Consider the following 17077-nt stretch of genomic DNA (forward strand, 5'->3'; position numbering starts at 1 on the left):
GGGAGGGAAAACACCAAAGCATCTCTCTGGCATATGCAATGCCAAGGACTGAACTCAGGACCTCATACTTGAGAGTCCAATGCTTTACCCACTGTGCCACCTTGCAGGTCACTGGAGTGCTTTTCAAAATTAAGACTCAGTATGTCTAATCTATTAGTAAATATATATACTTGGACTCATACAATCACCCTGATGTTTTTTGCCTCATTTCCCTGGCACAATGTTTTAACTGCTTCCATTCTACTTAAAGTAGGAACACGAAACCTGGTATCTGCTTCAGATGTGAGCGAAGGAAAATGGAGACCAGGAGCGACATTCCACCTCTCACATCTCTCCACAAGCTCTCTAAAAAGGGATACTCATGTCCCCTACACAGATAAAGGAACGAAGCTCACATCACAGTGCACAAGGACTGGGGTTCAAGCTCCCAGTCCCCACCTGAGGGGGTGGGGGCGGGGGAGTGAAGCAGTGCTGCGGGTGTCTCACTATCTACCCTATCCCCTCTTAATTTGTCTTTATCCAAAATAAATAACATATATTTAAAAAAAGAGAGAGCCCAGACACCAAGGGAAGGGTTGACTTCTACTTGCCAGCACTGTCTTCTAACTAAAATATCTTTCATCTGATGACACCCAGCCTTGTGACTTGTTGCCTCTGTGGTCATTTCCCCCTTTTCAATTTCTCTTCCCTCCTGGAACTCCCAATTACATGTGCATTGACTTTCCAGATCTATTGCCAATAGATTTCCCAACTCTGCTTTTCTCGCATAGTTTTGTCGTCACTGGGGCCTCACTGCCTTGGGCCAGCTTTTTCAGATAGAAAGTACTAGACCCGAGGGAGAAACGCCACAGCACCAGCTTCCCCCAGGGTGTGAGAGCAGCTTGAATCTGGTCACATGCATGGCAAGCAGGCACTTTCCCAGGTGAGCTGCTCACTGACTCACTTGTTCTTTTCCTTTTCTTCCTTTCTTTCTCTCTCTCATTCTTTCCTTCTTTCATCACTGCTGGGGCTGATGCCTGCATAATGAACCCAACACTTCTGGTGAGTATTTTCCCCTACCTCCCTTTACCCTTTCACAGGAGAGAGGGAATTTGAGGGGGTGGGGAAGATAGGGAGACAGAAAAAGTGACAGTTGCAGCAATTGCTTCAGTGCTTGTGAAGCTTCCTTCCTGCAGGTTGCAGGGACTGGGGGGCTGAGCTGTGGTCCTCGCACATGGCAGTATGTGTGCTCAAGCAGGCGCCTCACCACCAAGGCCTGGCTCTCTTACTTTCTAAGTTGTAATAAACACGACCTGACTGCTTTTCTTCAGGGCAGCCTGGATATGCTTAGTATGCCTGCCATCCCCCCTAATTAGAGCACACAAATACTGATTCTGATTTTTTCCTTTGGTCTGTTTCTAACATATATCCAACACTTTAGTTGGTAATGTGTATTTTTTCAGCTTAGAACATTTTTTTTTTTTTTTTGCCTCCGGGGTTATTGATGGGGCTCAGTGCCTGCACCATGAATCCACTGCTCCTGTAGGCCATTTTTCCCCTTTTGTTGCCCTGGTTTTAGCGTTGTAGTTATTTGTAGTTATTATTGCTGTTATTGATATCATTGTTGTTGGACAGGACAGAGAAATGGAGAGAGGAGGGGAAGACAGAGAAAGGGAGAGAAAGACAGACACCTGCAGACCTGCTTCACCGCCTGTGAAGCAACTCCCCTGCAGGTGCGGAGCCAGGGGCTCGAACTGGGATCCTTACGCCGGTCCTTGCGCTTTGTGCCACGCGTGCTTAACCTGCTACGCTACCACCCGACCCCCAGAACATCTCTTACATGTTACTAATTTTCCACAAATACTGAGCAATGTTTGTTTTCTGACCCATTATAAATTTACTATTTCAGTATGAGGAGACTATTGTACTGCTGGAGTAAATTCACATTTGTAACTAACCACACAATTCAGGCTCACACTTATACCTAGTACTGGTATGACATGACAATATGAGTTCCTTTGAAGGGTAGTCCTATGACCCTTTAATCCATTTTTAGTTATTTTTTTTACTGTTTCATTTCCCCTAACAACTACTACCTTGAGCAACACAGTTCTTGTGTAAGTATTATACAATAAGCATTAGAGAAAGATCTTGGTCAGGTCTAACTGTGCAGTAACAGTCTAGTGACAGTCTAGATGGCTGTCATAAATGGCTGGAGAGATATCTCAGTGGGTAGGCATGTGCCTTATCATGCATGGGGCCCACGCTTGAGCTCTAGCACCACATAGGAGTACCAGATCACAAGGGGGAAGCTCTGGTGCTGTAGTTTCTCTTCTCTTTTAGGTCCCAGGAGCAGTGAAACTGGGCATGTGTGAGGCACCAGCACCACACACACACAAAATGTCACAGGTATATAGTCCAGGGAGTAGGTAAAAATATAGTAATGAAATCATAATTGCTAAACATGTGTTTAAACCGATATTTAATGCCCTGAGAATTAAAGTAATAAATCTCTTTTTTATGCAATAAGAGAGAATCAAGTGTCACAAAGGCACTCTCCTGCTGGCTCTTTAATCTACTTCTTGAAAAGGGAAAACTCCATGTTGGTTAGCAAGTAATTGTCCACCTACTTTGCGACTCAGATATCCCAACAGTGACAGGCATGGGCACAGAGGTTTACCAAGATATAAATACGCATTAATAAGAGAGTAGTCAAGCCTCGGTACACTCCAAGGACGCACCATCAGATCTGTTGTGTGAGTGTCACAGATCCACTTATGCTAATGTAGACAGGGCAGCCTACTACACGACTAGGTTACACAACCAAAGTCATTCTACAGCAACTGATGATAATCTTCCAATGGAATATCACACAGCCATAAAAAAGAATGAATTACTGACACACGATGGGGGGGTCTCATATACCGAGTGACTCCAGTAACCTGAGCCCCCAAGCAGACAACACTAAGAGATGACTAGAGGTGGGGATAAAGTGGCTGGGCAGGTGCTGTGGGAAGCTCCTGGGCTGATGGAGGTGGTCAGCTGCCATGACTTGGTGCCAAGGGGCAGAAAGCCACACTGACGCGCCACGGAGAATCCTGCACTTGTCAGGGGCTCTGCGTGGCAACAAACAGGAGGAAATGCGACCACCCAGCCACTTGCCAGTAGCTGTGGGCTGGTCAGGCAGGTGCTCTGGAGCCACCACCTGCTGCCGCTCTTCAGGTCAGGGTGGTTGGGAACGCACCTGGGCCACGGCTGGGGTGCCAGTGCCTCGGTTTCCTGCTGCCCCCAAGCTCCCAGGCTTTCAGTGTTTCTGTTTATGTTGGATAGAGAAGCAGAGAGGAGGGAGAGCTAGAGACACCTGTAGCCAGTTTCACCACTCGAGGGTTTTCCCCCCTGCAGGTGGGGGCTGGGGGCTTGAACCCGTGTCCTTGCACCCTGTGATGTGCGAGCTCAACCAGGTGGCCACTGTTGTAAGGACACACGGAACCCAAGAAGCAGACTCGCCAGCTGTGCCCCCAGCCATGCCCCCCAGGCCCAGGCCGAGGCGTGAGAGCAGGGCGGCCAAGGTGCTGCGCCCACTCGCCCAGCCAACAAGGGGTCCAGCGAGGCCGCAGCCGCAAAGCTGACACCTGCCACTGAGCTGCAGACGCTGCCACGACACCACCCTGACCTCCCGGGCAGAGGCCTCCCAACGGGTCAGAGACAGGCTGGGGGGTGGATGCACCTGCCAACACCCACATCCAGCGGAGAAGCAATGGCAGAAGCCAGACCTTCAGGGCCAGGCAGTGGCGCACCTGGTAGAGTGCACGGCCCCAGGTTCAAGCCCCTGGTCCCCACCCACCTGCAGGGGGAAGCTCATGAGTGGTGAAGCAGGGCTGCAGGTGTCTCTCTGTCGCTCTATCTCCCCTCTAATCTCTCTGTCTCTACCCAGTATCATGCCGTGGAAGATGTCAATGTAAAACACAAACCAGAATGCCACCTTCTGCTCCCCCAAAAGAATTTGGTCGAGGCTGCCAGGGGGAGAAATGTCAGAGACAGTCAGGGGGCTGGGAACCCCGACTTCAGTAGGGCCAGGGAGAGGAGGGGAGAGAGAGGGGAAGGAAGGAGAAGGGGGGAGGAAAGAGAGAAGGGGGGAGGAAGGAGAAAAGGGGGAGGAAGGAGAAGGGGGGAGGAAGGAGAGAAGGGGAGGAAGAAGGGAGAAGGAAAGAGAAGAAGGGGGGAAGAAGGAGAGAACGGGGAGGAAGGAGAGAAGGGGAGGAAGAAGAATGGGAGAGGAAGGGGGAGGGAGAAGGCAAGGAGGCCACGCGGGAGTGGTGAGGGGATTCAGGAAGCAGATCAGTAGTCCAGAGTAAGTGGCAGTGCCAATGACAGCCGGACAGACTGACAGCCGCCCGAGCGTCCCCAGGGACTCACAGACCTGCCTCCTTGGCCATGCTGAGGAATGTTAGTCCCTAACGAGAGACAGGCAGAATCCGCACAGCACCCCAGGGCACCGCTGAGGAGACCCATGGCCGCCTACGCGGAGACCCCCAGCCCGCCACCTGAGGAGACCTGCGGCCGCCCCTGAGGAGACGCCCAGCCCGTCCCCGAGGAGACCCTCGCCCTCCCCCGAGGTGACCCTCGCCCTCCCCCGAGGAGACCCTCGCCCTCCCCCTGAGGAGACCCTCGCCCTCCCCCGAGGTGACCCTCGCCCTCCCCCGAGGTGACCCTCGCCCTCCCCCGAGGTGACCCTCGCCCTCCCCCTGAGGAGACCCTCGCCCTCCCCCGAGGTGACCCTCGCCCTCCCCCGAGGTGACCCTCGCCCTCCCCCTGAGGAGACCCTCGCCCTCCCCCGAGGTGACCCTCGCCCTCCCCCTGAGGAGACCCTCGCCCTCCCCCTGAGGAGACCCGCGCCCTCCCCCTGAGGAGACCCTCGCCCTCCCCCTGAGGAGACCCGCGCCCTCCCCCTGAGGAGACCCGCGCCCTCCCCCTGAGGAGACCCTCGCCCTCCCCCTGAGGAGACCCTTGTCTCCCCTGAGGAGCCGCGTCGCAGAGGCCGGGTACTCACCAGTCAGCGACCAGCCTCCACCTCACAATCCGGCCCGGGGCGCGCCCCCGAGCCAGCAGCGGCCACTTCCGGCGCGCAGGGAACTAGGCCGCCTCGGGCGCGCGCCCACCCCTCACAGCCCGCCCCGCCTGCCGCCGAACGAGCCGCGGCCACTTCCGGTGCCTGCGAAGAAATAGGTCCCTAGGGCGCGCGCCCGCCCACCCACAGGCAGGAACCGCCCCCGGGGCTGCGTCAGCCCCCAAACCCCGCCCACAACCGGCCAGGCCCCGCCCCAGGGCAGGACCACACCACGCCCCGCCCACACCCAGACAGGCCCCGCCCCAGGACTGGACCAGGCGCACACCCCGCCCACACCAGACAGGGCCCGCCCCTGGGATAAGCCCCGCCCGCACCACGCCCACACCAGGACAAGCCACGCCCAGACAAGCCCTGCGCAGGAATGGACTGGACCAGGCTCACATCCCGCCCACACCCAGCCAGGCCCCGCCTCCGGGGCTGACACATGCCCACGCCCCGCCCACACCCAGGCCCCGCCCCCGGGGCTGACACATGCCCACGCCCCGCCCACACCCAGCCAGGCCCCGCCCCCGGGACTGACACACGCCCACGCCCCGCCCACACCCAGCCAGGCCCCGCCTCCGGGGCTGACACACGCCCACGCCCCGCCCACACCCAGCCAGGCCCCGCCCCCGGGGCTGACACACGCCCACGCCCCGCCCACTCAGAATGGCCCTCCTGGGCCCCCAGCTGGGGTCAGGCTCTTGAGTTGAATTCTTCACCACCTGTGGGAAGCACTGCTATAGAAATGTGGGTGTAAAAGCCAAGGTCCAACTTGTGTGGTGAAGCTGGTCTGCCGGCATCTGTCTTTCTCCATATCCTTTCTACCTATTATCTATCTATCCATCTATCTTATCTATTTATCTATCATCTATCTACCTATCAATTATCTATCATCTACCACTATCTACCTATTATCTATTATTTCATCTATTATCTATCTACCTATTATCTATCTATCTATGTATCCTCTATCTATCTATCTATCTATCTACTTCTCCCCCCTCCCCTCTCTCAATTTCTCTCTGTCCCGTGGAATAAAACGGGGAGAGGAGAAATGGCTTTAAGGTGCAGTGGATTGGTCCTGAGGGCTGCTGAGCCCCCGCGATAACCCTGGAGGCAAAACCCAAGACAACCGACAAGGCCCACGGTGGCTCTGGAGGCCTCCGGGGTCCTCTGGGGTGCTGGTTCCTGCAGGAGGCCCCATCAGGGAAGCCCCGTGCTGCCGGCCACCCTCGCATCAGCCTCTCCCTTGCTGTGGGCCCAAGTTTCTATATGCCAGAGACTTGCTGGAGAGGGACAGAGTCCTGGTGACCGGACGATGGAAAGACCCCAGCTGACAGCCCTTCCACTCACTCACTCACTCACTCACTCACTCACTCACTCAGTCTGTGCACATCCCCAGAGCATCCTGTCCTGGGGAGTGACCGTCCTACAGGGGAGCCCAGCAGGCAGTGAGAGCAGGACGGACCCCTCCCCAACTCTGACTCCCGCCAGGCTCGGCCGTCCTGACTGGGGCGCCCTGGCTGGCAGCACCGTGAGCTGAGGCTCTGCACGTCTGTTTTTCCAGCTGTGACGAGTGTGACCCTAGCATGTGCGCCCCGAGAGGACCGTGAGAAGTCAATGTGGCGTCTGAAGTGTTGGCAGGTGGCAGGTGGTCCTGGTCCACGTCATCAGTGACCGAGCACTGGTAGACCAATTCCAGGTCATGAAGAGGCATCTTCGCTAGACGATGGTGTGCTCTGGGACCTCTCTACGCCATGTTCACAGACGAGGCCTGAGAGCAGCATGGAGGAGCCCGGGCCTCCCTCTGGACCAGGCCCACTTCATGTCTCACCCCCCGGGGCCCAAGTTCTCCTCGTGCCGTGTCTTGACGACTCTGTACATTTGTAGTTGTAACACCTCCCCCTCCTCCCCAGCCTCCACCCTGGTCCAGAGTGAATGAGGACTCTAGTCATAGATTTGATGTTCCGGCCTAGCAGGCCATGAGCATGTGGTCTGTCACAGGACCTTTACCGCTGCTCTGTGCAGTGGGCTCCTTGGATATTTATTCTTGGCTTGGAACTTCAATTTTATCATCAATTACCATTTATTTGGGCACCTTTAGTAAAATCAGGCCATATTTTTGATATTTATTCCCTTTTGTTGCTCCTGCTGTTTTATTATTGTAATTATTATTATTGATGTCGTCGTTGTTGAATAAGACAGAGAGAAATGGAGAGAGGAGGGGAAGACAGAGAGGGGGAGAGAAAGACAGACACCTGCAGACCTGCTTCACTGCATGTATGTAAAGCGATCCCCCCTGCAGGTGGGAGCTGGGATCCGGAACCGGGATCCTCACGCCGGCCCTTGCGCTTAGCGCTACCTGCGCTTAACTGGCTGCCTACCGCCTGACTTGCAGGCCATTTCTTTTTTTTTTTAATTTTATTTTATTTATAAAAAGGAAACATTGACAAAACCATAGGATAAGAGGGGTACAACTCCACACAATTCTCATCACCAGAACTCTGTATCCCATCCCCTCCCCTGATAGCTTTCCTATTCTCTATCCCTCTGGGAGCATGGACCCGGGGTCATAGTGGGATGCAGAAGGTGGAAGGTCTGGCTTCTGTCATTGCTTCCCCGCTGAACATGGGTGTTGACAGGTGGATCCCAGCCTGCCTCTCTCTCTCCCTAGTGGGGCAGGGCTCTGGGGAAGCAGAGCTCCAGGACACATGGGTGGGGTCGTCTGTCCAGGGAAGTCTGGTTGGTATCACGGTAGCATCTGGAGCCGGGTAGCTGAAAAGAGAGTTAACATATAAAGCCAAACAAGTTTTTGACCAATCATGAACCTAAAGGCTGCAGTATTGCAGATGAAGAGTTGGGGGGGGGGTGTCTCTAGGAAGAATGCCGCTATGAGGTCACCAGTAAGGCTGAGGGAATTCTTTGTCTTGACGGTGTGGCCTGTGGGAGGTGCACAGCACGGCATTGGCAGCCGCTGTCCATGGCCATGGCTTCTGAGCACAGAGCCCAGAACCCTCCTCGTGCTTCCTGGACGCTCTCCAGTCTCAGCTCTTGTGCTTGTCTCTCTCTCGCTCTCGATCGCCTGACCTCACAGGGAGGAGCGGGGTCCTTAGTGGCAACTCTGAGGAAGGCTGAACTTGAACAAGTGCTGATTACTTGAAAAAGAACCATCAGGAAAGTGAGAGCAAGGTATCTCAGATCCAGCGATGGGCACTCGAATCTTCAAAGGGAATTCTGAGGCAAAGCAACATGCTTCACTAGAATGCCCTTATAAGACAGGCTCCCTGACAGACCTCACGATAAAGCAGCCTCCACTGCTGGGAAGCCGTCTCTGTTCTCTGGGGCTGCCTTCCAGAGCCACAACTCTGACGACTCCCCCCACTCTCCCTTCCCCTCAGAAACACTCCCAAGACACCACCCCCCTGCGCTATTTGCCTCTAAAGATCTTTTTTAAAGAGTTAATGAGAAAGAGAGAGAAAGAACCAGATACCACTTTGGCACATGGGCTGCCGGGGATGAGACTTGGGACCTCAGGTCGAGAGCCCAGAGCTTCACCCACTGTGCCGTCCCCAGAACCACTCTAAAGACCTATTTCCCACGCAGGTGTGCGGACAACTAGAGAATCTCAGCCTTCGCTCTGAGTCGGAATAAGAGCCACAACTAACCCTGGATTGCCTCAAGCCAGACAAGACTGGCATCCGCTCCTGAACTGGTTTACGCTACGTTGGGTGTGCACGTGACTCAGCTCCCTTGCCCACATCAACTTGTCCAGAGATCAGTCAGAACCTCAGGTGCTGGGTGGGTTAGACAGCGTAAGGGTTAGACTCTCACGCCTGAGGTTCTGAAGTCCCAGGTTCAGTCCCCACACCACTGTAAACCATTGCTGAGCAGGGCAAAACCAAAACCAAAACCCAAAAAACCTCTGGTGCTGAATGTTGAAGGAGCCTAGTGGGTAGCACCAGTCATTGTACTGGTTCCGTCCCTAGCAGTGGAAGCCAGAACTGGGTAGAGCTCTGCTCCAGTCCCCACCCCATCCCAGCAGTGTTGTTAAAATTTTCGGAGGCTCTTGCCGGCCTGGCTTGCTTCATGGCGGGTAACAGAGACGCGGAGACAACGGCTGGGCAGGGAAGCTGTATTTCTTTATTCAGGAACAACGATTCATAAACTAAACCAATCACCAAACAGAACTCTGCTGTCTCATTGCGGCGGCACAAGCACTCTCTTACTCTCGAACTCAGGAACTCTCCAACTCTGGAACTCTGGAACTCAGGAACCCTCTCCCGGGGTTCCTTGGGGCGGGGCCAAGCAGGCCCGCGAAATTAACAGGACTCATCCAATTCTCTTGGCGGGGGGGGGGGCTAGAACAAACCAATGTAAAGCATACGACAATTCCCCCTTTTCTTTTTAACTAAATGACTATCGTATGCTTTACATTGGTTTGTCCTAGCCCTCCCCCGCCAAGAGAATTGGATGAGTCCTGTTAATTTCGCGGGCCTGCTTGGCCCCGCCCCAAGGAACCCCGAGAGAGGGTTCCTGAGTCCGAGAGTGCGAGAGTTCCTGAGTTCGAGAGTTGCAGAGTTACAGAGTAAGAGAGAGTTCCACAGTGGAAGAGTTTCAGAGGGTTCCCCAGTACGAGAGTTCCAGAGTTCCAGAGTTGGAGAGTTCCCGAGTTACAGAGTAAGAGAGAGAGTGTTTGTGCCGCCGCAAAGAGACAGCCGAGTTCTGTTTGGTGATTAGTTTGTCTTAGTTTATGAATCGTTGTTCCTGAATAAAGAAATACAGCTTCCCTGCCCAGCCGTTGTCTCCGCGTCTCTGTTACCCGCCCGTGAAGCTAGCCGGCCGGCCAGAGCCAACGAATTTTAACAACACAGCAGGAAGTGGGAATGTTCACTGGACTCACTTGAAAAGGGAAGTACATAATCATTTCTTTCTTTCTTTCTTTTGAACATAATCCTTTTTCTTTTTTGCCTCCAGGGTTATTGCTGAGACCAGGACTACAAATCCACTGTTCCTGGTGGTCGCTGACCATTTTTTTTTTTCCTTCCTTCCTTCCTTCCTTCTTTCCTTCCTTTCTATTTTATTGGATAGGACAGAGAGAAATTGAAAGAGGAGGAGGAAACAGAAAGGGAGGAAGAGAGACATGGGGAACAGGGGCTCAAACCCGTCTTCGGACGTGGAAATACGTGAGCTTAACTGGGTGCTCTGCTGCTGGGCCCCCATAATCTTTCTTAAATGGCAAGCCTGGGAGTCTACAGAAAGACTTAAGACATAAAATAAAGCCTCCTAAAATCATAGTTTAAATATATTCAAGAAAATTGATTTGAGCCAGAATTCAGAGTCATGCAAAGGTTAAGTGAGCAGAGTGGTTTTGAGGTCAGCAAGTTTCAGAAGTTGTCCGCTCAGCTCATTCTGTTAACAGTGAAACCACCAGCTGGTGACATGGACTCCAACATGCTCAGCAGGACTCTGCAGAGAAGTGTGTGTCCCTCAGTCCCAGAGGACGCCCTCCTTCCGAAGGACCCGGAGAACGCTGGGCACGTGTGGGCTTTAGATAGGTCAATTACTCCAATCTCTGCCTCCATCCATGTGGTATGTCTTCCCTGTCCAATTTCTTCATTTCTTTTTTATTTTTTTCTCTATTGGGGGGAATTAATGGTTTACAGTGGACAGTAAAATACAGGAGATGGTCCATGTGTCATATTACCCAGTTTGCCACATGACACTCTTAACCCCCCCCCACACACACAGGTCCTCCTCTGCCACATGACGCTCTCACCCCCCCCCACACACACACAGGTCCTCCTCTGCCACATGACGCTCTCATCCCCCCCCCACACACACAGGTCCTCCTCTGCCACATGACGCTCTCACCCCTCCCCCCCCCACAGGTCCTCCTCTGCCACATGACGCTCTCACCCCCACACACACACACACAGGTCCTCCTCTGCCACATGACGCTCTCACCCCCCCCACAAACACACAGGTCCTCCTCTGCCACATGATGATCTCACCCCCCCACACACAGGTCCTCCTCTGCCACATGACGCTCTCATCCCCCCTCACACACACAGGTCCTCCTCTGCCACATGACGCTCTCATCCCCCCACACACACACAGGTCCTCCTCTGCCACATGACGCTCTCACCCCCCCCAAAAAACAGGTCCTCCTCTGCCACATGACGCTCTCACCCCCCCCCCACACACACAGGTCCTCCTCTGCCACATGATGCTCTCACCCCCCCCCCCCACACACAGGTCCTCCTCTGCCACATGACGCTCTCACCCCCACACACACACAGGTCCTCCTCTGCCACATGACGCTCTCACCCCCCCCCCACACACACAGGTCCTCCTCTGCCACATGATGCTCTCACCCCCCCACACACAGGTCCTCCTCTGCCACATGACGCTCTCACCCCCCCCACACACACACAGGTCCTCCTCTGCCACATGATGCTCTCACCCCCCCCCACACACACAGGTCCTCCTCTGCCACATGACGCTCTCACCCCCACACACACACAGGTCCTCCTCTGCCACATGACGCTCTCACCCCCCCACACACACACAGGTCCTCCTCTGCCACATGACGCTCTCACCCCCCCCCCCACACACAGGTCCTCCTCTGCCACATGACACTCTCACCGCCCCCCCCCCACACACACAGGTCCTCCTCTGCCACATGACGCTCTCACCCCCCCCCAACACACACAGGTCCTCCTCTGCCACATGACGCTCTCACCCCCCCCCACACACACACACAGGTCCTCCTCTGCCACATGACGCTCTCACCCCCCCCACACACACACAGGTCCTCCTCTGCCACATGACGCTCTCATCCCCCCCCACACACACACAGGTCCTCCTCTGCCACATGACGCTCTCACCCCCCCCACACACACACAGGTCCTCCTCTGCCACATGACGCTCTCATCCCCCCCCCACACACACAGGTCCTCCTCTGCCACATGATGCTCTCACCCCCCCCCCACACACACAGGTCCTCCTCTGCCACATGATGCTCTCACCCCCCCCACACACACACAGGTCCTCCTCTGCCACATGACGCTCTCACCCCCCCCCCACACACAGGTCCTCCTCTGCCACATGACGCTCTCACCCCCCCCACACACACACACAGGTCCTCCTCTGCCACATGACGCTCTCACCCCCCCCCCCACACACACAGGTCCTCCTCTGCCACATGACGCTCTCACCCCCCCCACACACACAGGTCCTCCTCTGCCACATGACGCTCTCACCCCCCCCACACACACAGGTCCTCCTCTGCCACATGACGCTCTCAACCCCCCACACACACAGGTCCTCCTCTGCCACATGACGCTCTCACCCCCCCACACACACACAGGTCCTCCTCTGCCACATGACGCTCTCACCCCCCCCACACACAGGTCCTCCTCTGCCACATGACGCTCTCACCCCCCACACACACACAGGTCCTCCTCTGCCACATGACGCTCTCACCCCCCCACACACACACAGGTCCTTCTCTGCCACATGACGCTCTTACCCCCCCCCCCACACACACAGGTCCTCCTCTGCCACATGACGCTCTCACCCCCCCCACACACACACAGGTCCTCCTCTGCCACATGACGCTCTCACCCCCCCCCACACACACAGGTCCTCCTCTGCCACATGACGCTCTCACCCCCCCCACACACACACACAGGTCCTCCTCTGCCACATGACGCTCTCACCCCCCCCACACACACAGGTCCTCCTCTGCCACATGACGCTCTCACCCCCCCCACACACACACAGGTCCTCCTCTGCCACATGATGATCTCACCCCCCCACACACACACAGGTCCTCCTCTGCCACATGACGCTCTCACCCCCCCCACACACACACAGGTCCTCCTCTGCCACATGATGCTCTCATCCCCCCCCCCACACACAGGTCCTCCTCTGCCACATGACGCTCTCACCCCCCCCACACACACAGGTCCTCCTCTGCCACATGACGCTCTCACCCCCCCCACACACACACACAGGTCCTCCTCTGCCACATGATGCTCTCACCCCCCCCACACACACACACAGGTCCTCCTCTGCCACATGACGCTCTCACCCCCCCCCCAACACACACAGGTCCTCCTCTGCCACATGACGCTCTCACCCCCCCACACACACACACAGGTCCTCCCCTGCCACATGACGCTCTCACCCCCCCCACACACACACAGGTCCTCCTCTGCCACATGATGCTCTCACCCCCCCCCAACACACACAGGTCCTCCTCTGCCACATGACGCTCTCACCCCCCCCCCCAACACACACAGGTCCTCCTCTGCCACATGACGCTCTCATCCCCCCCCACACACACAGGTCCTCCTCTGCCACATGACGCTCTCACCCCCCCCACACACACACAGGTCCTCCTCTGCCACATGACGCTCTCACCCCCCCCCACACACACAGGTCCTCCTCTGCCACATGACGCTCTCACCCCCCCCACACACACACAGGTCCTCCTCTGCCACATGACGCTCTCACCCCCCCACACACACACAGGTCCTCCTCTGCCACATGACGCTCTCACCCCCCCCACACACACACAGGTCCTCCTCTGCCACATGACGCTCTCACCCCCCCCACACACACACAGGTCCTCCTCTGCCACATGACGCTCTCATCCCCCCCCACACACACAGGTCCTCCTCTGCCACATGACGCTCTCACCCCCCCACACACACACAGGTCCTCCTCTGCCACATGACGCTCTCATCCCCCCCCCCACACAGGTCCTCCTCTGCCACATGACGCTCTCACCCCCCCCCACACACACACAGGTCCTCCTCTGCCACATGACGCTCTCACCCCCCCCCCCACACACACACAGGTCCTCCTCTGCCACATGACGCTCTCATCCCCCCCCACACACACAGGTCCTCCTCTGCCACATGACGCTCTCACCCCCCCCCCACACACACAGGTCCTCCTCTGCCACATGACGCTCTCACCCCCCCCACACACACACAGGTCCTCCTCTGCCACATGACGCTCTCACCCCCCCACACACACACAGGTCCTCCTCTGCCACATGACGCTCTCACCCCCCCCCCACACACACAGGTCCTCCTCTGCCACATGACGCTCTCACCCCCCACACACACACAGGTCCTCCTCTGCCACATGACGCTCTCACCCCCCCCCCCCACACACAGGTCCTCCTCTGCCACGTGACGCTCTCACCCCCCCCACACACACACAGGTCCTCCTCTGCCACATGACGCTCTCACCCCCCCCCCCACACACACAGGTCCTCCTCTGCCACATGACGCTCTCATCCCCCCCCCACACACACAGGTCCTCCTCTGCCACATGACGCTCTCACCCCCCCCACACACACACAGGTCCTCCTCTGCCACATGACGCTCTCACCCCCCCCACACACACACAGGTCCTCCTCTGCCACATGACGCTCTCATCCCCCCCCCCCCACACAGGTCCTCCTCTGCCACATGACGCTCTTACCCCCCCACACACACACAGGTCCTCCTCTGCCACATGACGCTCTCACCCCCCCACACACACACAGGTCCTCCTCTGCCACATGACGCTCTCATCCCCCCCCACACACACAGGTCCTCCTCTGCCACATGACGCTCTCACCCCCCACACACACACACAGGTCCTCCTCTGCCACATGACGCTCTCACCCCCCCCCACACACAGGTCCTCCTCTGCCACATGACGCTCTCACCCCCCCCACACACACACACAGGTCCTCCTCTGCCACATGACGCTCTCACCCCCCCACACACACAGGTCCTCCTCTGCCACATGACGCTCTCAACCCCCCCACACACACACAGGTCCTCCTCTGCCACATGACGCTCTCACCCCCCCCACACACACACAGGTCCTCCTCTGCCACATGATGCTCTCACCCCCCCCACACACAGGTCCTCCTCTGCCACATGACGCTCTCACCCCCCCCACACACACACACAGGTCCTCCTCTGCCACATGACGCTCTCACCCCCCCACACACACAGGTCCTCCTCTGCCACATGACGCTCTCACCCCCCCACACACACAGGTCCTCCTCTGCCACATGACGCTCTCACCCCCCCCACACACACAGGTCCTCCTCTGCCACATGATGCTCTCACCCCCCCCCACACACACACAGGTCCTCCTCTGCCACATGACGCTCTCAACCCCCCCCACACACACACAGGTCCTTCTCTGCCACATGACGCTCTCACCCCCCCCACACACACAGGTCCTCCTCTGCCACATGACGCTCTCACCCCCCCACACACACAGGTCCTCCTCTGCCACATGACGCTCTCACCCCCCCCACACACACACACAGGTCCTCCTCTGCCACATGACGCTCTCACCCCCCCCCCACACACAGGTCCTCCTCTGCCACATGACGCTCTCACCCCCCCACACACACAGGTCCTCCTCTGCCACATGACGCTCTCAACCCCCCCACACACACACAGGTCCTCCTCTGCCACATGACGCTCTCACCCCCCCACACACACACACAGGTCCTCCTCTGCCACATGACGCTCTCACCCCCCCACACACACAGGTCCTCCTCTGCCACATGACGCTCTCACCCCCCCACACACACAGGTCCTCCTCTGCCACATGACGCTCTCACCCCCCCCCACACACACACAGGTCCTCCTCTGCCACATGACGCTCTCACCCCCCCACACACACACAGGTCCTCCTCTGCCACATGACGCTCTCACCCCCCCCCACACACACACAGGTCCTCCTCTGCCACATGACGCTCTTACCCCCCCACACACACACAGGTCCTCCTCTGCCACATGACGCTCTCACCCCCCCCCACACACACACAGGTCCTCCTCTGCCACATGACGCTCTTACCCCCCCCCACACACACACAGGTCCTCCTCTGCCACATGACGCTCTCACCCCCCCCCACACACAGGTCCTCCTCTGCCACATGACGCTCTCAACCCCCCACACACACAGGTCCTCCTCTGCCACATGATGCTCTCACCCCCCCCCACACACAGGTCCTCCTCTGCCACATGACGCTCTCACCACCCCCCCCCACACACAGGTCCTCCTCTGCCACATGATGCTCTCACCCCCCCACACACACAGGTCCTCCTCTGCCACATGACGCTCTCACCCCCCCCACACACACAGGTCCTCCTCTGCCACATGATGCTCTCACCCCCCCACACACACACACAGGTCCTCCTCTGCCACGTGACGCTCTCACCCCCCCCCCCCCACACAGGTCCTCCTCTGCCACGTGACGCTCTCACCCCCCCCCCACACACACACAGGTCCTCCTCTGCCACATGACGCTCTCACCCCCCCCACACACACACAGGTCCTCCTCTGCCACATGACGCTCTCACCCCCCCCACACACACAGGTCCTCCTCTGCCACATGACGCTCTCACACCCCCCCACACACACAGGTCCTCCTCTGCCACATGACGCTCTTACCCCCCCCCACACACACAGGTCCTCCTCTGCCACATGACGCTCTTACCCCCCCCCACACACACAGGTCCTCCTCTGCACATGATGCTCTCACCGCCCCCACACACACACAGGTCCTCCTCTGCCACATGACGCTCTTACCCCCCCCCCACACACACAGGTCCTCCTCTGCCACATGACGCTCTTACCCCCCCCACACACACAGGTCCTCCTCTGCCACATGATGCTCTCACCCCCCCCACACACACACAGGTCCTCCTCTGCCACGTTCTAGGCCGTGAACCCTCCCCAGCCCCGGCGTCCTTGACTTTGGGGCAGTGCACCAACTGCAGTCCAAGTCGTGCTGAGTGTTTCCCCTTCTGTTCCTTCTCTTCTCACAAGGTCGTCGGTCACTGAGTAGAACCCGGCCTGCTCCTCCGTGTGAGCTCACTTTAAGTTCGCGGCCTCTAACGAGAGCTTATTTTCAAATTGGGTCAAGTCCACAGGTTCTGAGGGAGAGGACTTGCACGT

The 17077-nt window shown here is 57.3% G+C and overlaps 1 protein-coding gene across 4 annotated transcripts in view; it reads right to left on the reverse strand.

Annotated features, from left to right (window-relative positions):
- CSGALNACT2 (chondroitin sulfate N-acetylgalactosaminyltransferase 2) overlaps nt 1-5234 on the reverse strand; it is a 47529-nt gene extending 42295 nt beyond the window's left edge. For 2 of the 4 annotated variants that reach the window (XM_016194762.2, XM_060183770.1), the window contains exon 1: nt 5030-5230. The gene's annotated coding sequence lies outside the window, so the exon portion shown is untranslated. Of the gene's footprint in view, nt 1-5029 lie in introns of all 4 variants that reach the window. The other 2 variants (XR_009548158.1, XM_060184265.1) reach the window with 2 other exon arrangements.
- Between the last annotated feature and the right edge of the window lie 11843 nt (nt 5235-17077).

Source organism: Erinaceus europaeus, chromosome 1, assembly GCF_950295315.1.
Source record: "Erinaceus europaeus chromosome 1, mEriEur2.1, whole genome shotgun sequence".
Lineage (NCBI taxonomy): Eukaryota > Metazoa > Chordata > Mammalia > Eulipotyphla > Erinaceidae > Erinaceus > Erinaceus europaeus.